Here is a 17,557-nt window from a genome sequence, read left to right as displayed (position 1 = left end):
CTCTCTAAATGCATTGAAATTTATATTTTGAAATAATTTATCAGAATTTCGGGGGTAATTTATCAGTATTCCAATGTTGTCACATCCATAAAATACTTAGTGAGAGCAGTGCTTAGTGAGAAGCTTAATGAGACCAGTTACCATGCAAATGCATTGGCCTCCCAGAGGCAGCAGGAGGGCAGATAGAAAGGGGAGCCAGAAGACTCGGGACAATTTTAGAATCTACACAGAGGCACCTTCTGCACAACTCCATGGGGGGGCTGGCTGCTTGGCATCCCAGAGGGCGCAGGAGTCCTCGGTTGTGGCCAAAAGCCTGTTCATAAGGACTGCTGCTTCTCACAGTAATTCAGGGAGCAACCCACCAGCTACAAGGCCTTCTACCTATCACCTCTAACTCCCTGCATTTTCTCTATGTGCTGCTATCACATCTATTCCTTTTCCTGACTTCCCTTCAACTTCAACTTTTTCCTTCTTCGTGCTTCTCTTCCAACCCTTCCAGAGTGCCTGCCCTACTCACCTTTGCAGAATGTCATGCCTGGGGGCAGGCTCAGATCTTCTTTGGTGGTAAGAAATACTTTCAGAGAAAAGTTAATTTCAGAGGAACTAGAGAGATGAAAACCCTTCTCTCATCAGCCAAGAATAAATGGGAAAAACATGACAAAGGGGAACGGGCCTCAAAATGCAAGTATCTTTTAAGGCTTCAGTGAAATCCAAGCCTCCAGCCTCTCAACAGCTTTCAGGGAATGTCGTCTCAGCTTCTGAAGTCACCGCCCAAGAACAAGCCCAGGTCTTGAGCTGAGATGAACAATGACAGCAAAGAGAATTTGCTCAGCTAATGGAACATCCCAGCCCAAGACACGCATTGTCAGTGATGACTCTTGGGTCGCTTCTAATAAATTACATGTGTGCGCGAGGTCTCAGTTAAAAGAGCGTTTCACATTCGTAGCTACCCAATAAGGCAGGGATTATTAGCCTTACTTTAGCAATAGGAAATGAGGGCTCAGAAAGGTCAACTAACTAGTTCAAAGTCACCAGCTAGTAAGTGTCAGAGCCAGGATTCAAACCCAAATCCAATGCTCTTTTTTTTTTTTTGAGACACAGTCTTGCTGTGCCACCCAGGCTGGAGTGCAGTGGCGCAATCTCAGCTCACTGCAACCTCTGCCTCCTGGGTTCAAGCGATTCTCCAGCCTCAGCCTCCCAAGTAGCTGGGACTACAGGCGCGCACCACTGCGTCCAGCTAATTTTTGTATATTTAGTAGAGACTGGGTTTCACCATGTTGGCCAAGCTGGTCAACTCCTGACCTCAGGTGATCTGCCCACCTTGGCCTCCCGAAGTGCTGGGATTACAGGCCCAATGCTCTTTTCTTTTTTCTTTTTTTTATTTTTATTTTTTGAGACAGAGTCTCACTCTGTTGTTGCCCAGGATGGAGTGCAGTGACATGATCTCGACTTACCACAACCTCCGCCTCCCGGGTTCAAGCGATTCTCCTGCCTCAGCCTCCTGAATAACTAAGATTACAGGCATGTGCCACCATGCCCAGCTAATTTTTGTATTTTTAGTAGAGAGGGGTTTCACTATGTTGACCAGGCTGGTCTCGAACTCCTGACCTCATGCTCCGCCTTGGCCTCCCAAAGTGCTGGGATTACAGGCGTGAGCCACCACCCCCGGCCTCCAGTGCTCTTTTCTCTGTACTGTGGGATAACGTGTCTTTTCCCTAAAGCTACTCTTAAGCAGATCAGTGTAGTCAGCCAAGTGTATCTTTCATCATGTTTGTTAAGGTCCCCTGGCTTCTCCTGGCTTCTCCTTTTTGCCCCCTTTGCCCAGACTCAACTGCCCAGTGCTTCAAACTAAAGTGGCAGAATTTCAGGCAGGCCCAGGGAAAATGGCTTCTAATTGGCATACCTCTCTGGTCCCTCAAATCACCTATTCCAAAAGGCAGTAAGATCAGCTCTGTCTGAGTGGCTGGGCTTTGTGTGCAAAAACATGGTTAATGGATACAGTGCCTACATTATTTCTACCATTTCTCAAATCCTGACTCCTTTGCAAACTTCAGACATGAAGTTGTTCCCATTTTTAAAACAGGGAGGCTGAGTGTGAAGCTGGAAGAGGCAGGAATATCCGCTAAGTCCTCCGTGGGTGAGGTGTCAGGGAGGTGTTCACACTAAAACTTCTTCTGTGCCTTTCTTTCACTCTGGAAATGACTCACTGTGATTCTAGTCTCTTGGGGGGGCTGATGGGGGCTCCCCAGGAACCCCTGATGACAGCTGACCCTTCCTAGGTCTCTCCATTGGTGCAGTGTCTGTGGGTCTTTGTTCAATGGTTTTTTTGAGCTATCCAAATCCCAGTCCTTGCCTGCTGCCTGCCTAGCTCTCTGAATGCTCTCGATCCACAGGCAACATCTGCTCCAGAGGCTTAATCCCACATTTGGAAGGTTTCCCTTCTAAAATCTCTGGCCTGGCACCACTCCCAGCCCTACTCAGCAAAGAGCTGCAGTGTTTATGTGGCTTTTCCAGCAATAGCTTTGTATGGTGTAGGGGGCAGCTTTGATCTCTGCGTTGCTGGGAAGGGTTGAGAATGGAGGAGGTACAAAGAAGAGAAGAAAGGAGGGCCTGCACACACTTGTTCAGGCTCAAGACCTTGCGCCCAGCACCTGAAAGCTCTGTACAGCCCTGAGGAGTCAACAGGTGTGATTTACACATTTAAAATGCAACTTTGATACTAACCCTCAGGCAGAAATATTTGTCAGTTCTAGGAGTATATTGTGGAATTTGGAGTTAAGGGGGGGTGTCTATCAATGCATCTTGTTATCTTTTGGAGTTAGGGAGTGTCTATGAATGTACCTAGTTTTCATCTAGTTATGAGACATTGAAATATTTTGTGATAGTATTAACAAAGACACCGTGTCTACAGTCCCACTCTCTGGATGCCTCAGCTTCATAGATTATTCTAAAGTCTTGCTGTATAATATGCCTCAGAAGAGGACACGGCTTTTGTGACAAGTGATGACACAGATGCTCAAAAACAAGAAGTAATTTGACAAGGTTATAGAAATTCTGCAAAGAAAACCACATAATTAACAATCCAGGCTGGGCGCAGTGGCTCCCGCTTGTAACCCCAGCTCTTTGGGAGTCCAGGGTGGGTGGATCACCTGAGGTCAGGAGTTCGAGACCAGCCTGGCCAACATGGTGAAACCGCATCTCTACTAAAAATAAAAATTAGCCGGGTGTGGTGGTGTGTGCCTGTAATCCCAGCTACTCTGGAGGCTGAGGCAGGAGAATGGCCTGAACCCGGAGGCAGAGGTTGCAGTGAGCTGAGATCATGCCATTGCCCTACAGCCTGGGCAACAAGAACGACACTCTGTCTCAGAAGAACAACAAAAAATAAACAACAACAAAAAAAATCCAATGACTCCCAGACCCCCCAAATTTAACAAACTCAAGGACCCAAGTTCCCCATGGGTCACCCTGGCCTCAGAACCCTGCAGCAAGTCCTCCAGACCCTTCTATCTTGTCCCAGCCCCCAAGAGCTCTCACGCCCTCTTCCGGCAGGCCCATCTGTAGCCTTTCTAGAGGCACCAAATGTTCAGTTTGGGAATCCATCCTGGGATCTCTCAGACTTCCCCACCAAGACACACGCTCTGACTCTAGCCTTCCTGATGTCCAGTTCTCCCTACAGCCCCTTAGAGCCACAAGTCTCAGCAACACCCACCCCCAGCCCACCCCAACCTGTACAGGACTGGCTCTTTCACTGGGTCCAGGAACAAGATTCAGTGAAAACCCATCGCCTCTGACTGGTCGCCTTCTGCAGCTTCCCTAGGGGACAAGAACACCTCCCAGGCTCTTGCACCCACACTCTAGAGGCCTCATTTTTCTCTCCCTGAAACTGGCATTGTTGGATGGAAAAATGGTCTCACGGTCCTGATGTCAGCCCTGGATAGGATCCTCTGTCCCCATAAGGCCCTTAGTGCCAGTGAGTGGTCCTCCCCTCCCATTGTCAGTTTGGTAAGGCACTGCTTCCTCTCCATTCCACATGAGACAATTTGCAAGAATCAGACCTTGGAAAAGATATCTGAGATTCAGTGGGGGCCATGTCCATCCACCCAGAAAGACAGCCACTTGCATGTAAAGTGTGTGTTCTTTAGATTATCTCCTTGCAATCTTGGGGTCTTAACTGGCTGTTGGCCCAGCACCATCTGTAACTGTGTTTGAACATGAGTGTCTAGAAAACCATGCTTGTTCGCAGCCTGCCATGGTTCTCTCCACTCGGCACTGCCATATACCTCACATATTTACAAGAAGCTGCTGTAGAGGATACAGTTATCTGGCTGACATCTGAACATTTTTAAAACAGAGGGCTTTATGCTGAGTGAGGCAGCTCATTTTCAGTCAGATCTTCTCTGGGAGGTATGAGGAAGGTATTCTCCAGCAACTGGTCCCCTCCCCAGGGACAACCATTGTTAACTAGTCTTTGTACCTCTATGAGCTGATCTGGACTTCAATCCTGATTCCACTAATTATCTGGGGCTAAAAGAGGGTAGGTGTAAACCAGTGCTCACCTCTGCTAAATGAATTATTAATAGGCATCAAACATCTTTAAAATCTCCAGTTAAATTATTGTCTGTTCTTAACAAGGCAAAGCAGCTAATTTTTTTTTTTTTTTTTTTTTTTTAGATGGAGTCTCGATCTGTCGCCCAGGCTGGAGTGCAGTGGTGCGATCTCGGCTCACTGCAACTTCCACCTCCCGGGTTCAAGCAGTTCTGCTGCCTCAGCCTCTCGAGTATCTGGGATCACAGGCATGTGCCATCACACCCGGCTAATTTTTGTATTTTTACTAGAGATGGGGTTTCACCGTGTTGGCCAGGCTGGTCTTGAACTCCTGACCTCAGGTGATCCACCCGCCTTAGCCTCCCAAGGTGCTGGGATTACAGGTGTGAGCCACCATGCCCAGCCGAATATCATTTTTTTTTTAAATGGGGGTTATACATACATATATCTGCTGTTTGTACTAATTATCGTTTGAAGCATAAACAAGAACCTGATTTTGGTGGCACTAAGTTGGGAAACTGGGAGACAGGAGTCACTGGAAGACTTCCTTCGTACTGTATATTCTTTTGTACTGTGTGAATGTTTTACATTTGTATGGTTTCTCTTATCCAAAAATAAATTTTTTTTTAAGTGTAAAAAAAAGGGGGGGCGGGGGGCGGGTGCAGTGGCTCATGCCTGTAATCCCAGCACTTTGGGAGGCCAAGGCAGGCGGATCACGAGGTCAAGAGATAGAGACTCTCCTGGCCAACATGGTGAAACCCCGTCTCTACTAAAAAACCCACAAAAATTAGATGGGCATGGTGGCGGGCACCTGTAGTCCCAGCTACTCGGGAGGCTGAGGCAGGAGAATTACTTGAACCCTGGAGGCGGAGGTTGCAGTGAGTGAGACCATGCCATTGCACTCCAGCCTGGGCAACAAGAGTGAAACCCCGTCTCAAAAAAAAAAAAAAAGAAAGAAAGAAAAAGAAAAAAATACAGAACAAAGTCCACATCCTTTAACCCAGTAATTTTACTTCTGTGACTCTATCCAAATGAACCAATCAAAAATGTGCCACTCGTAAGTAGTGAAACATGAGAAATACACAATATCTCACATTGGTGGATGTCTCAATAAGCTACGGGAAAATATATGAAGGGATTTTATTCAGACAATGGAAAGATGTTTATGCACAGTTCTCGATGTCACTATAAAATGCTTATTGTGTTAAAAGAAGGATGGTATTTACTTATGGATTAAATTTGTAACTTAGGTTTGTGCAAGCACTGTTTTAGTGTTTATAACTACTATTGGCTCATTTACACCTCAAATAACTCTGTGGTAGACACTAATATTACCCTCATTTTTTGGATGAGACTGAGGGATGGGAGGTGGAATCCCTTGCTCAGAGTCACGCAGGTAATAAAAGGCAGATCTGGGATCCAAGCCCAGGCCAAGCACCCAGAGTCCACCTCTAGCCCCTCTCCTCCACTGCCTCCCTAAACCCTAAACATCTAGACAAGCACAGACACATCAATAAAATCATGCATATGCACACTATGATTTCAGGATGTTTTCTTTCTTTTTCTTTTTTTTTTTTTTTTGACAGAGTCTTGGCCTCCCAAAGTGTTGGGATTACAGGCATGAGCCACCACACCTGGCCCCAGTATGTTTTCTTAAGCCTAGAAAGAAATTATGCCAAATGTCATCAGTGATTACCTATAGTAGATAAGAGATTTAAATGATTCATTTTCCTTTTTCTAATACTTTTTTTCGACTTTAGATATTGCACATATCTCTTTTATCAATGAAAAAAAAAAAAAAAAGAAAGAAGTAAAAGAAATCTAATTCCTTGTAACTCCTTCCCACTGACCCTAGATTTTTCTGGAGGTGGTGCTTGTGCCTCCCCAGATCTCCTCTGCCAGGAGTAAGTGGTTTTTCCACCCCATCCTGCTCACTGTCCCGGTGGCAGTTCTCCAGGCAAGACAGGCTAATTTGTCCATGTGCAGCCCGGGAGCATGCAGATCTCCCGGTGGGTCTGACCATTACACAGGGGAAAGAGTCCATCCCCTTCTCCACCCCAGACACTACTTTATCAGCGCAGCGCAACTCAAGATCATGTTAACTTTACCAGACCAACTGAGACTGCAGCCTCTCTCACTCAGCCCAGTCTAGGCAAGTCCACAGTACCCTGGGCCCAAGCACAAGACCTGACATTTATCCTAAACAATTTCTTGAAACTCAGTCTAGAAGCACAGCTCACTTAATCCATTCAAGTTGATGCTGTTTCTCAAAGATGCCAAACCTACCCCTGCCTACAGGCCTTCCCCAGACACTCCCCACCTGGCTCCTTTTTGCCACAGATGTCACTTCCTAAGAGACACCTTCCCTGGCCATTCAGTGTAAAGTGGACTTATTCTATTGCCTCACTTTATTTTTATTTTTATTTTTAGTTATTTATTTATTTATTTATCAACTTCTTGGGCTCAAGCAATCCCCTCATCTCAGCCTCCCGACTAGCTGGTACTACAGGTGCACGCCACCATGCCCAGGTAATTTTTTTTTTTTTGTATATTCAGGGTCTCACTACATTGCCCAGGCTGGTCTTGAACTCCTGGGCTCAAGGAATCGTCTCACCTCAGCATCCCAGCATGCTGGGATTACAGGTGTGAGCCACTGCACCTGACCACGACTTTATTTTTCATAGCGCTTCTGTGAAATGTTTTAAAATTGGTTTACTTCTTTATTCTCAGTCTCCTTCCTAGGATGTAAGCTCCATGAGAGCAGGACTTTGTCTGCCTTACCTCACATGTCGCCCAACACTTGGAAGGAGTTCACTAAATCTTTGTTGGATGGATGGATGGACGATGGATAGCAGAGTGGAGTTTGTCAGTGCTGGTGAGACCCTCAGACGGTTTTCCAAGCCCAACTCACTACGTATTAGCTACATGACCTTGGGCATGCAGCTTACCCCTGCCAAGTCTCTGTTTCGTCATCTGTCACCTAGGGACATCATTCCCACTTCTTAGAGTCATCATGAGAATTAAATACAATGCAAAAGTGTGTGGCAAAGTGAAACAGGCCAGGCATCTAAATGCTAACTATGATGATTTTCATTATCTCTCTGCCCAGATTAGTGTCATCTTTGATCACTCTATCTACATCCAAGTTATCAATATCCCTTCAACGGCACAGCACTCAGGACAACACCGCCACTAAAGATGCCACCATCTGGCTATGCTCTGATTGGGCGTATGCATCCTCATCCCATCTGCAGAGGGTCTACAGGGGCTTGCCTCTTGTTGCCAGCACTGCCTGGCTCTGCAGCCTACTCAAGAAAAGAAAATGAAAGCAGCCTGACTCCATTCATCATGATTCCTTCTTTTCCTTTTGAGGCTCACAGACAGACCGTTGGCTGGCCTCACCCAGGACTGATGTCAAGTTCATCTTTTGCCCTTGTTTGGGCTGAGTCCTCTTGCCCAGCAATGGAACACTTGTGTACCTTCACCTGGTGCCCTGAGCTGCTCCGGACCCTGGCCTCTGGCTGTGCCAAAGCAGGAAGGACAGACTCAGGGTGTTGCCTGTTTGCTCTGGTGGGGAGAGGCTGAGGAGTGCAGTGACGTAGGGAGAGAAGAAAGATGGACCCGTGTGGCAGGAGATTGTGCTCAGGGTAGAGTCAGCAAAACACTGGCCAGATTCCCCAAAACCCTGGCCAGAAAGTGCCTGAGATCTCCGTTTTTAGATTCTGTTCTTTAAAGATACTTCATCTGTATGCGTCCTTGAGTAGAAGCCAAGTTCTCCTTGAAGGGGACACGTTTCTCTGCTGTCATCTTAGGACAACTTCTTTGAGAAGGAGACTCTAGTTCCTGCAGCCATTTGAGAAGGGGGCTGGAGGGGCTGAGCTAGGAGGTTTTGGGGGTGAGGCCCAGGTAGAACTTTGTGGCAGGGAGTGCTGGGGTGGGCACCCACATGGGGCACCCCACAAGTTGATGGGGAAAGGGGGCAAGTAGGGAGTGCAAGGATGGAAGGGGTTCTCTTCTCCCCACCCACTTTGCCTGGCTGACTCCCATTTGTCCTTCATATCTCAGTTTCAGCACCAGTTCCTCAGGGAAACCCTCCAGGCCTCAGAACAAGTGAGATCCCCCTGTCATTCCCTCCCCGATCCCACACTTTTTATCCATAGCTCTTACCACAGTTACAGTTAAGGCTGTCGCAAGGTGTGCGGGTATCTCACCTCCATCCACAAACTCTCTGTGATGGCAGTGGCCAAGTCTGTTCACCACTGAGTCCGAGCACCCAGCCCTGGGCCTGCACACAGTAGGCACTCAGCCATATGGAGTGTTGTATGAATGAATACATGAATGGAAGAATGGACAAATATAATTGGGAGGACACAGTGCAGAGGCACTGCAGCCCCTTCTCATTTTTCCCTGGCCTAGTTGGACACAGAGGGCTTGGGTAAGCGGGGGAGGCTGACATTCCATTTCCTATGCTGGGGCAGGGGAAGCTGGTGTTTCCCAAAGATCCATATTGTCATTGTTCCAGCTGCATAATGAATAACAGCCATTCCTCCCCAAGGAGGAAGTCATTTTCCCAGAATCAACATAAAACCCACAGGAAAGGAAATAAACATTTAATGTTCACCTACTATGCCAAGCAGTTGGGTATCTTATTTGTTTCTCACAACCATTCTGCAAATCAATTATAATTCTTATTTTTACAGATAATGCAACTGAGGCTCAGAGACAATAAATAACTTGTCATGTTCATTTTTTAAGAAAAGAAAGGCCAGGCACGGTGGCTCATGCCTGTCATCCCAGCACTTTAGGAGGCTGAGGCAGGGTAATCACTTGAGATCAGGAGTTCGAGACCAGCCTGGCCAACATGGTGAAACCCAGTCTCTATTAAAAATACAAAACTTAGCCTGTCATGGTGGTGCGCACCTATAGTCCTAGCTACTCTGGAGGCTGAAGCACAAGAGTTGCTTGAACCTAGGAGGCAGAGGTTGCAGAGAGCCGAGATGGCACCACTGCATTCCAGCCTGGGCAACAGAGTGAGTGAAACTCTGTCTCAAATAAATAAATAAATAAATAAATAAGAATAAAAAAGAAAGAGCTGAAGTTTGGATACATGTATGTGGTTCCAAGCCCATGCTGTTTCTAGTATACCAAGCTTTGGTGGCAGAGGGTGTCATGGTGAGACATCCCTAGTTCTCAGTGTCGGGGGAGTGCCCATGGGTGACTCCCTGCTTGCCTCTCAAAAACTGAAGGCATAGATGGGGAGAATCTCCCAAAAAAGGAGGAAAGCAGAAGAGTATGAACAGAGAAGTGGCACCGAGTGTATTTCCATTTATTCCTCAAACTGTTACTGAATATCTATGTCAGACACAGGGGCTGGGGAGGAAATGTCATAAAATACAGGTCCTCTCCTCACAGAAGTCACTGTCTAGTAGGTGAACTGGATAAGAAAATAAAATATTACAATTCAGTAAGTTTGGGATTGTAGGGGGTTAGTATTTATTCCTTTGTTATGTTTGAAGTTCTTTTTTATCGATGTTTTTTGTTTTGTTTTGTTTTTTTAAGACAGAGTCTTGCTCTGTCACACAGGCTGGAGTGCAGTGGTGCAATCTCGGCTCACTGCAACCTCCGCCTCCTGGGTTCAAGCAATTCGCCTGCCTCAGCCTCCCTAATAGCTGGGATTACAGACACACACCACCACGTTCAGCTAATTTTTTTGTATTGTTAGTAGAGACGGGGTTTCGCCATGTTGGCCAGGCTGGTCTCAAACTCCTGACCTCAGGTGATCTGCTCACCTTGGCCTCCCAAAGTGCTGGGATTACAGGCATGAGCCACCACGCCCGTCTCACCCAGGAGTTTTGATACCACACCTAATCACACACCAATTTTGTTGATTCTCTCATACCTTGTCTCTACATGCAGATGACCAGAGGAGGGACGCCACCTGGTGGTAAGAATGTGGAGTGCGCATTGAGTTCCCTTCTCAAAATTTGCCTCCAGTAAACAAAATAATCCTGCCTTCTAGTCAACCCTATCAAAGAGCTGAGCATCAGGGAAAAACTCCAATCTCCAGGAACAAATGGCAAAAAAAAAAAAGTAGAAGGCAGTGTTTCCAAATGGTGCAGAGGAACTGAAATCCAAGTTAGAGACATGATCTATAAAAACACAGGAAAGCAACCAAAAGAAAGCTTGTATTTGCTCATCATTTCATCTAAATGTAGTGATGATAATAATGACTTTCCACTTATTGCATAATACTGTGTTCCAGATGCATGGGTACACTGTGCTGTGTGCTGAACATATTTAATCTCCTTTAATTCTCAGCAACAACCTTATAAGGGAGATATTATTATACTCATTTTATGGTGAACAAATGTCAGTTCAGAAAGTTTGAGTAACTCCCAGGATCACACAGCCAGGACCTGACAAGCTGGGATTTGACTTCAGGTTTGTGGACTCTGAAACTCATGATATTTACCACTAGGTTAGACACCTGATAGGTATGGCCATTCAACAGGTTGAAAGTGGATCTCATCATCTTTGCTTCTTTTCCTCCTCCACTTCACACTTCAGCGAACAGCACAACCTGCCCTCCCCACACCTATCCAGTTGACCAAGCCAGACACCCAGGCGGGTTTGTTTTTGTCTTTGTCTTATGTTTGAGACGGAGTCTCACTCTGTTGTCCAGGCTGGAGTGCAGTGGCACCATCTTGGCTCACTACAACCTCCACCTCCCGGGTTCAAGCAATTCTCCTGCCTCAGCCTCCCAGGTAGGTGGGGTTACAGGCACCCGCCACCACACGCGGCTAATTTTTTATATTTTTAGTAGAGACAGGGTTTCACCATGTTGGCCAGGCTGGTCTCAAACCCCTGACCTCAAGTGATCCACCCACCTCAGCCTCCCGAACTGCTGGGATTACAGGCATGAGCCACTGTGCCCGTCTCACCCAGGAGTTTTGATACCACACCTAATTACTCACCAGTTTTGTTGATTCTCTCTCATAAATTCACATTTTTTTCCTGTGCTCTGTATCCTCACTGCTGCTGCCTTAGTTCAGGCCATGCCCATCTCTTGCCTGATTAGAGGGTCTCCCAGCAGTCCCTCTGCTTCCCAGCACATGTGTGATCATTTATTTTTATTTATTGATTTATTTATTTTTTGAGACGGAGTCTCACTCTGTCACTCGGGCTGGAGTACAGTGGTATGATCTTGGCTCATTGCAACCTCCGCCTCCCGAGTTCAAGCAATTTTCCTGCCTCAGCCTCCTGAGTAGCTGGGATTACAGGCACCTGCCACTACGCCCAGCTAATTTTTTGTATTTATGGTTCCACAGGCTGTACAGGAAGCATGATGCTGGCATCTCCTTGGCTTCTGGGGAGGCCTCAGGAAACTTACAATCATGGTGGAATGCAAAGGGGAAGCAGGCACGTCTTACATGGCTGGAGCAGGCAGAAGAGAGGGAGCAGGGAGGTGCTACACACTTTTAAACAACCAGTTCTCATGATCACTCATTTACTCATGATCACGAGAAACAGCACCAGGAGGATGATGCTAAACATTCATGAAAGACCATCCCCATGATCCAATCACCTCCCACTAGGCCTCACCTCCAACACTGGGGATTACAATTGACATGATATTTGGGCAGGGACACAGATCCAAACCATATCCTCCCTTTAAAGAAGTAATTAAGACTGGATGTGGTGGCTCATGCCTCTAATCCCAGCACTTTGGGAGGCCAAGGGAGGATGGCTTGCGGCTAGGAGTTGGAGACCAGCCTGATCAACATAGCAATACCATCTCTAAAAAATAAAAAGTAATTAAGTTAAAGTAGAGTCATCAGGGTGGGCCCTAATCCAATGTGACTACTATCCTTATAAGAAGAAATTAGGACACAGGAAACAGAGGGACAAATGTGAAGACATAGTGAGAAGGCGGCCATCTGCAAGCCACGGAGAGAGGCCCCAGAAGAAACCAAGCTGCTGACATCATCATCTTGGACTTCTCGCCTCCAGAACTGTGAGAAAATACATTTTCGTTGCTTCAGTCACCTAGTCTGGGGCATTTTGTTACAGCAGCCCTAGCAAACTAATACAATCAAGAAAGGAAATCAGACTCAGCAAGGCTGAGGGACTCACCTAGCGCTGTATAGCTCCTTAGTAATGCATTCACCACATTCTGCCTGTGACCACTCTCTTATGTTGATTATCAGATAAAATAATGGATTTAACTCTTATTATTTAACTTCTTGAGTGTTTGGGTCTTATTGCTCCAACTGGCACTCAGGGTAAGGGGCCCTGTCTCCCCCTTCTCAGTATTCCCAGATATCCTAGCTGAGCTTGGTGCATCTTAACAATAACTTTTTGATGCATTTGTTGTTGTTGTTGTGTGGTTGATTGACACATTTGGATGGGTAAAAAGGAGCCTGATGGCTGGGCGTGGTGGTTCGTTCCTGTTATCCCAGCTGCTTGGGAGGCTAAGGTGGGAGGATTGCTTGATTCCAGGAGTTTGAGGCCAGCCTGGGCAACACAGCAAGAACTCATCTCAAAAAGAAAAGTAAAAATTAAATTTAAAAGGAGCCTGATGGTAAATTCCTGATCCCCAAGAGACACACAAAGGTGAATTCCTGATCCCCAAGAGACACATATTCTGCCTGTGATCACACATATTCCAGAAGTGGAATATGACTCATCTCTGAATGTCTAAATATATATATTGGGATGACTGGTCTAAGGCATCAAGGAAGGCAATGGTGCATAATGTTCTAAATTAGAATTGTCCATTAAGAAGAAAAAGGAGGGGGGGCTAGGCACAATGCTCATGCCTATAATCCCAACACTTTGGGAGGCCAAGGAGGGAGGTTTGCTTGAGCCCAGGAGTTTGAGACCAGCCTGGACAACATAGTGAGACCTCATCTCTACAAAAAATTAAAAAATTGGTGGGCATGGTGGTGCATGCCTTTAGTCCCAGCTATTGGGAGACCGAGGTGGGAGGATCACTTGAGCCGTGGGGGTTAAGGACATAGTGAGCCATGATCGTGCCACTGCACTCCAGCCTGGGCAATAGAGCAAGACTCTGTCTCAAAAAATAAAATTAAATTAAAATTAAGTTAAAATGTAAAAAGAAAATACATCAGCGCATGTGTGTGCACGTGTGTGTGTGTGTTTGTGTGTGTGCGTGCATGCACGTTGGCAGGCAGAGGCACGGGGGAGAAGCCAGTGGGAACAGTGGCTGTAATGCCAGTGTAGCGTCTCTGAAATGGAAGGGGCCTAAAGGGACTGAGCAGAGAAGTGGCTTATGCCAGAGGCAGACGGCCCAGCAGGAGAGGCAGAGACTGGAAACAAGCCTGGCTCCTGAGCACCAGCCTGTTCTTTCAAGCACAAGCATTTCACAGAGGAGATGCCCATGGGGCAGAACCCCTGGTTCCTGGTCATACTCAGGAAGGAGGACACTTCTGCAGTATCATACAAAAGGCTGGTGGATGGAATGAGGTGCAGCCCTTCACAGAGTGAGAGAAAAGCCCATTGGATTAATCATAAGGCTCCCTCTAGATCTCCGCACTGACGCAGCTCCACAGTTAAGGGCAGGCTGGGCCTCTCCTGTCCCATGAGACAGTTCTTAAACATGAGCATCACCTGCTTAAGAAGCCTAACTCTGAAGATTCACCAAAGTAGCTTAATGGCTCAGGGTACTTTAACTAGGTAGTTTTATGGTACACAGAGTGAGCAAAGTAGCACTACTTAGATCTCACTCCCTCTCAATGCATCCAGCAGGAGGGCTACCACGTACTGGACCCTAAGCAATTGAGAGCAGAAACAGACAAGAACCTGTCCTGCAGCTTGCAAGTCCCTGCCACCTACATACCAATATGTAACAGTAGTGGTCTTTCAGCAATGATTTTTCTACACATGATTTTTTTTCCTTCCTTTTCCTGTACTTTTTAATTTCCTCCTTTGATGAACATATATTACTTCATTAAAGTATGAAATAAAACACTTTACTTTTAACAACTATTACCTTTTACCTGCTGGTTTGTGTCCTAAATTTCTTCTTAAGGCTTTAGTCTCAGAAATTGGGAATGGTTACACATTAAGCTGTATATAGTTCTGGGTCCAATCAAGATACAGAAACCACATAACAATTTAAACAGAGAAGCCTAACACAAAGAGGTATGAAGCTAACGGTTCCCCAAGGCTGAAGGAGAGTATTCAAGGAAGGACAACTTGGAAAGAGAGTTCCCTCCTCAAGACTGGGGAGCTGGGTGCAGTGGCTCATGCCAGTAATCCCAGCATTTTGGGAGGCTGAGGCAGGAGGATCACTAGAGGCCAGGAGTTCAAGACCTTGTCTCTACAAAAAAAAAAAAAAAAAAGATTGGAGTTCAGACCTCCTTAGAGGAGGTATTGTTACAGCCCATTGGGTGACACAGAAGTCTGCCCAGGGCAGAGCCACTCGTCAGCTGTTGAGCAAGCAGGAAACTATAGGTGAGCTGAGGCTGGTGGGAGGGAGCCAGAGCGCCACTATGGGTATGAGGCCTGGAACACCTGATGTCCACCTCAGGAAGGCACTGGAAGGTGGTCACCAGGACTGGGCCAGGGCTACAAGGTCACCAAGGGGCTGTTCTGGAGATGCAACTGGAGCAGAGTACCACAGACGTTCCCACACAGCTGTACTACCACTAACCACACAGCAGGGGCAAGAAAAAGCAAATAGCACCGCACACAGGATCGGGAAGAGCAGCCCCCTTCCTCCTGCAACATTGCCCTGGTTCCCCCTACTGGCAAGCTTTCATATTGGGCTCACTGTCAGGCAGAAAACGCTTACAGCACATCACCCCAGAGAAGGTACTGTCGGGTGAATTTGGAGCGATGAGGCAATACATTGATAACTGGCCCAAGCTGTTATCAGTCATTAGGACAGGGGTTGGCAAAGTGTTTCTGCACAGAGCCTGATAGTAAATATGTCAAGCTTTGTTAAGTCAGACAGTGTCTGTCCAAACTACTCAAGTCAGCCATTGTGGTGCAAAAGCAGTACAGATACTATACAAACAATAAGCATGACTGTGTTCCAGTAAAACTTGATTTACAAAAACCAAGCAGTGGATCTGGCCCACAGATCATAGTTTATCAACTCCTGATGTAGAACTTTAGAGTGAAAAAACCTCTGTTCTGCAAATTCGACTCTACTGAGAGGAAGGAGAATGGATGAGTGTGAGTACACCAAGCTGAAGTGGGTGGTGGGGGCTGTTCAAAAGGAATTTAAATGGAGATGATAATGTCTACATTGTATTTGTCTAGATTAGTGAGCTAGTAATATTAAAGGACCTAATGGTGTACCTAATTGTTATTATCTGTAAGGGTCTGTGTAAGGCAAAATAACAGTCCATATTGTGCCTTCCTTTTTGAAAGACGAAGTTGAGACTCAGAGAGGTTAAGAAACTTGCCTAAAATCAAACAGCCTGGAGGAGCTGAAATTAGAACTACCCATCTGCCTTTTTTTTTTTTTTTCTTTTAATGATACAGGATCTCACTCAGTCACCCAGGCTAGAGTGCAGTGGTTGCAATCCTAGCTCACCACAACCTCGAACTTCTGGGCTCAAGTGATCCTCTCACCTCAGACTCCCACAGTGTTGGGATTACAGGTGCCAGTGACTGCACCCAGCCCCATCTGTTTGCCTCCCAAGCCCACATTTTTTACCATCATGTCCACTATCCCCATTCATAAGAAGTAGGTGAGAGTTCCCAAATTGGGCTGCTCTCTTTACTGGGTACTATAATAAAATTGGATTTAACGCTCTTAAACTACAGCAGTCTAGAGCTCCCAACCTGAAGTGAAATCCATCTCCTGAAATGTCCAAGGCACTTAAAGATGAGAAGTGGGAGATACCTGACAATTCGATGGCACCGCATTGACTACCAAGTCAGTTCCGGCAAAGTGGCTGGATAGGTCGATGTCCTATTTCAAGGGCCCCTTCCCCTGCCCTCTCCTTGCATGACCTTCCCAGATGAAGAATCATTCTTTAATCAAAGGTAGAACGTTTGTTGGGCTTCCCCTTAAGAACTTGCAAATACTGCAGATGTTGATTCTCACCATGTCTGTAAGATAAGGTTTATCAAAATAAACGGTTACCAGCCAGGCGCAGTGGCTCATGCCTGCAATCCCAGCACTTTGGGAGGCTGAGGCGTGTGGATCACGAGGTCAGGAGATCGAGACCAGCCTGGCCAACATGGTGAAACCCCATCTCTACCAAAAATACAAAACTTAGGCAGGCGTGGTGGTGTGTGCTTGTAGTCCCAGCTACTCAGGAGGCTGAGGCAGAAGAATTGCTTGAACCCGGGAGGTGGAGGTTGCAGTGAGCCAAGATCGCACCACTGTACTCCAGCCTGGGTGACAGAGTGAGACTCCATCTCAAAAAAAAAAAAAAAAAAAAAAGAAAGAAAGAAAGAAATGGTAACCATTGTATCACTGCTTACTGACAATGTGCCGGTCTAGGTACTTTGCATATAGCTGTTCCAGTTCTGCTAACACTCTTGGAAGGTAGGCATTATTGTCCCTATTTAACAAATGTGAAAACTGAAGGATAAAGTTAACATCTACATAAGTTTTTCCACAGCCATGATTAACCATTGAGGGAGGCAATTTAATAAGATTCTATGCAAACGGAGAAAATGAGGTTTGGAGAGGCCAACTTGCCCGCCCTACTCATCTCCATCTGAATCTGCATGTCTACAGACACTGAGTTTGGTGTGGAAATATTAATACAATGCATGTGATCCACTTCAGAATCAGACAGCGCCAGGTCCAAATCCCAGCCCCACCTATACTAGCTTTGTGACCAACTGCTTCTTTTCTCTATTCAGAGCAATTTTTCATGTCATTCCTACATGTCTTTTTTTTCCCCAAAAACGGAGTCTCACTCTGTCATCCAGGCTATAGTGCAGTGGCGCCATCTCAGCTCACTGCAAACTCCACCTCCCAGGTTCAAGCAATTCCCCTGCCTCAGCCTCCCAAGTAGCTGGG

Source organism: Pongo pygmaeus, chromosome 15, assembly GCF_028885625.2.
Source record: "Pongo pygmaeus isolate AG05252 chromosome 15, NHGRI_mPonPyg2-v2.0_pri, whole genome shotgun sequence".
Lineage (NCBI taxonomy): Eukaryota > Metazoa > Chordata > Mammalia > Primates > Hominidae > Pongo > Pongo pygmaeus.
Note: the sequence above shows the minus strand (reverse complement) of the source record.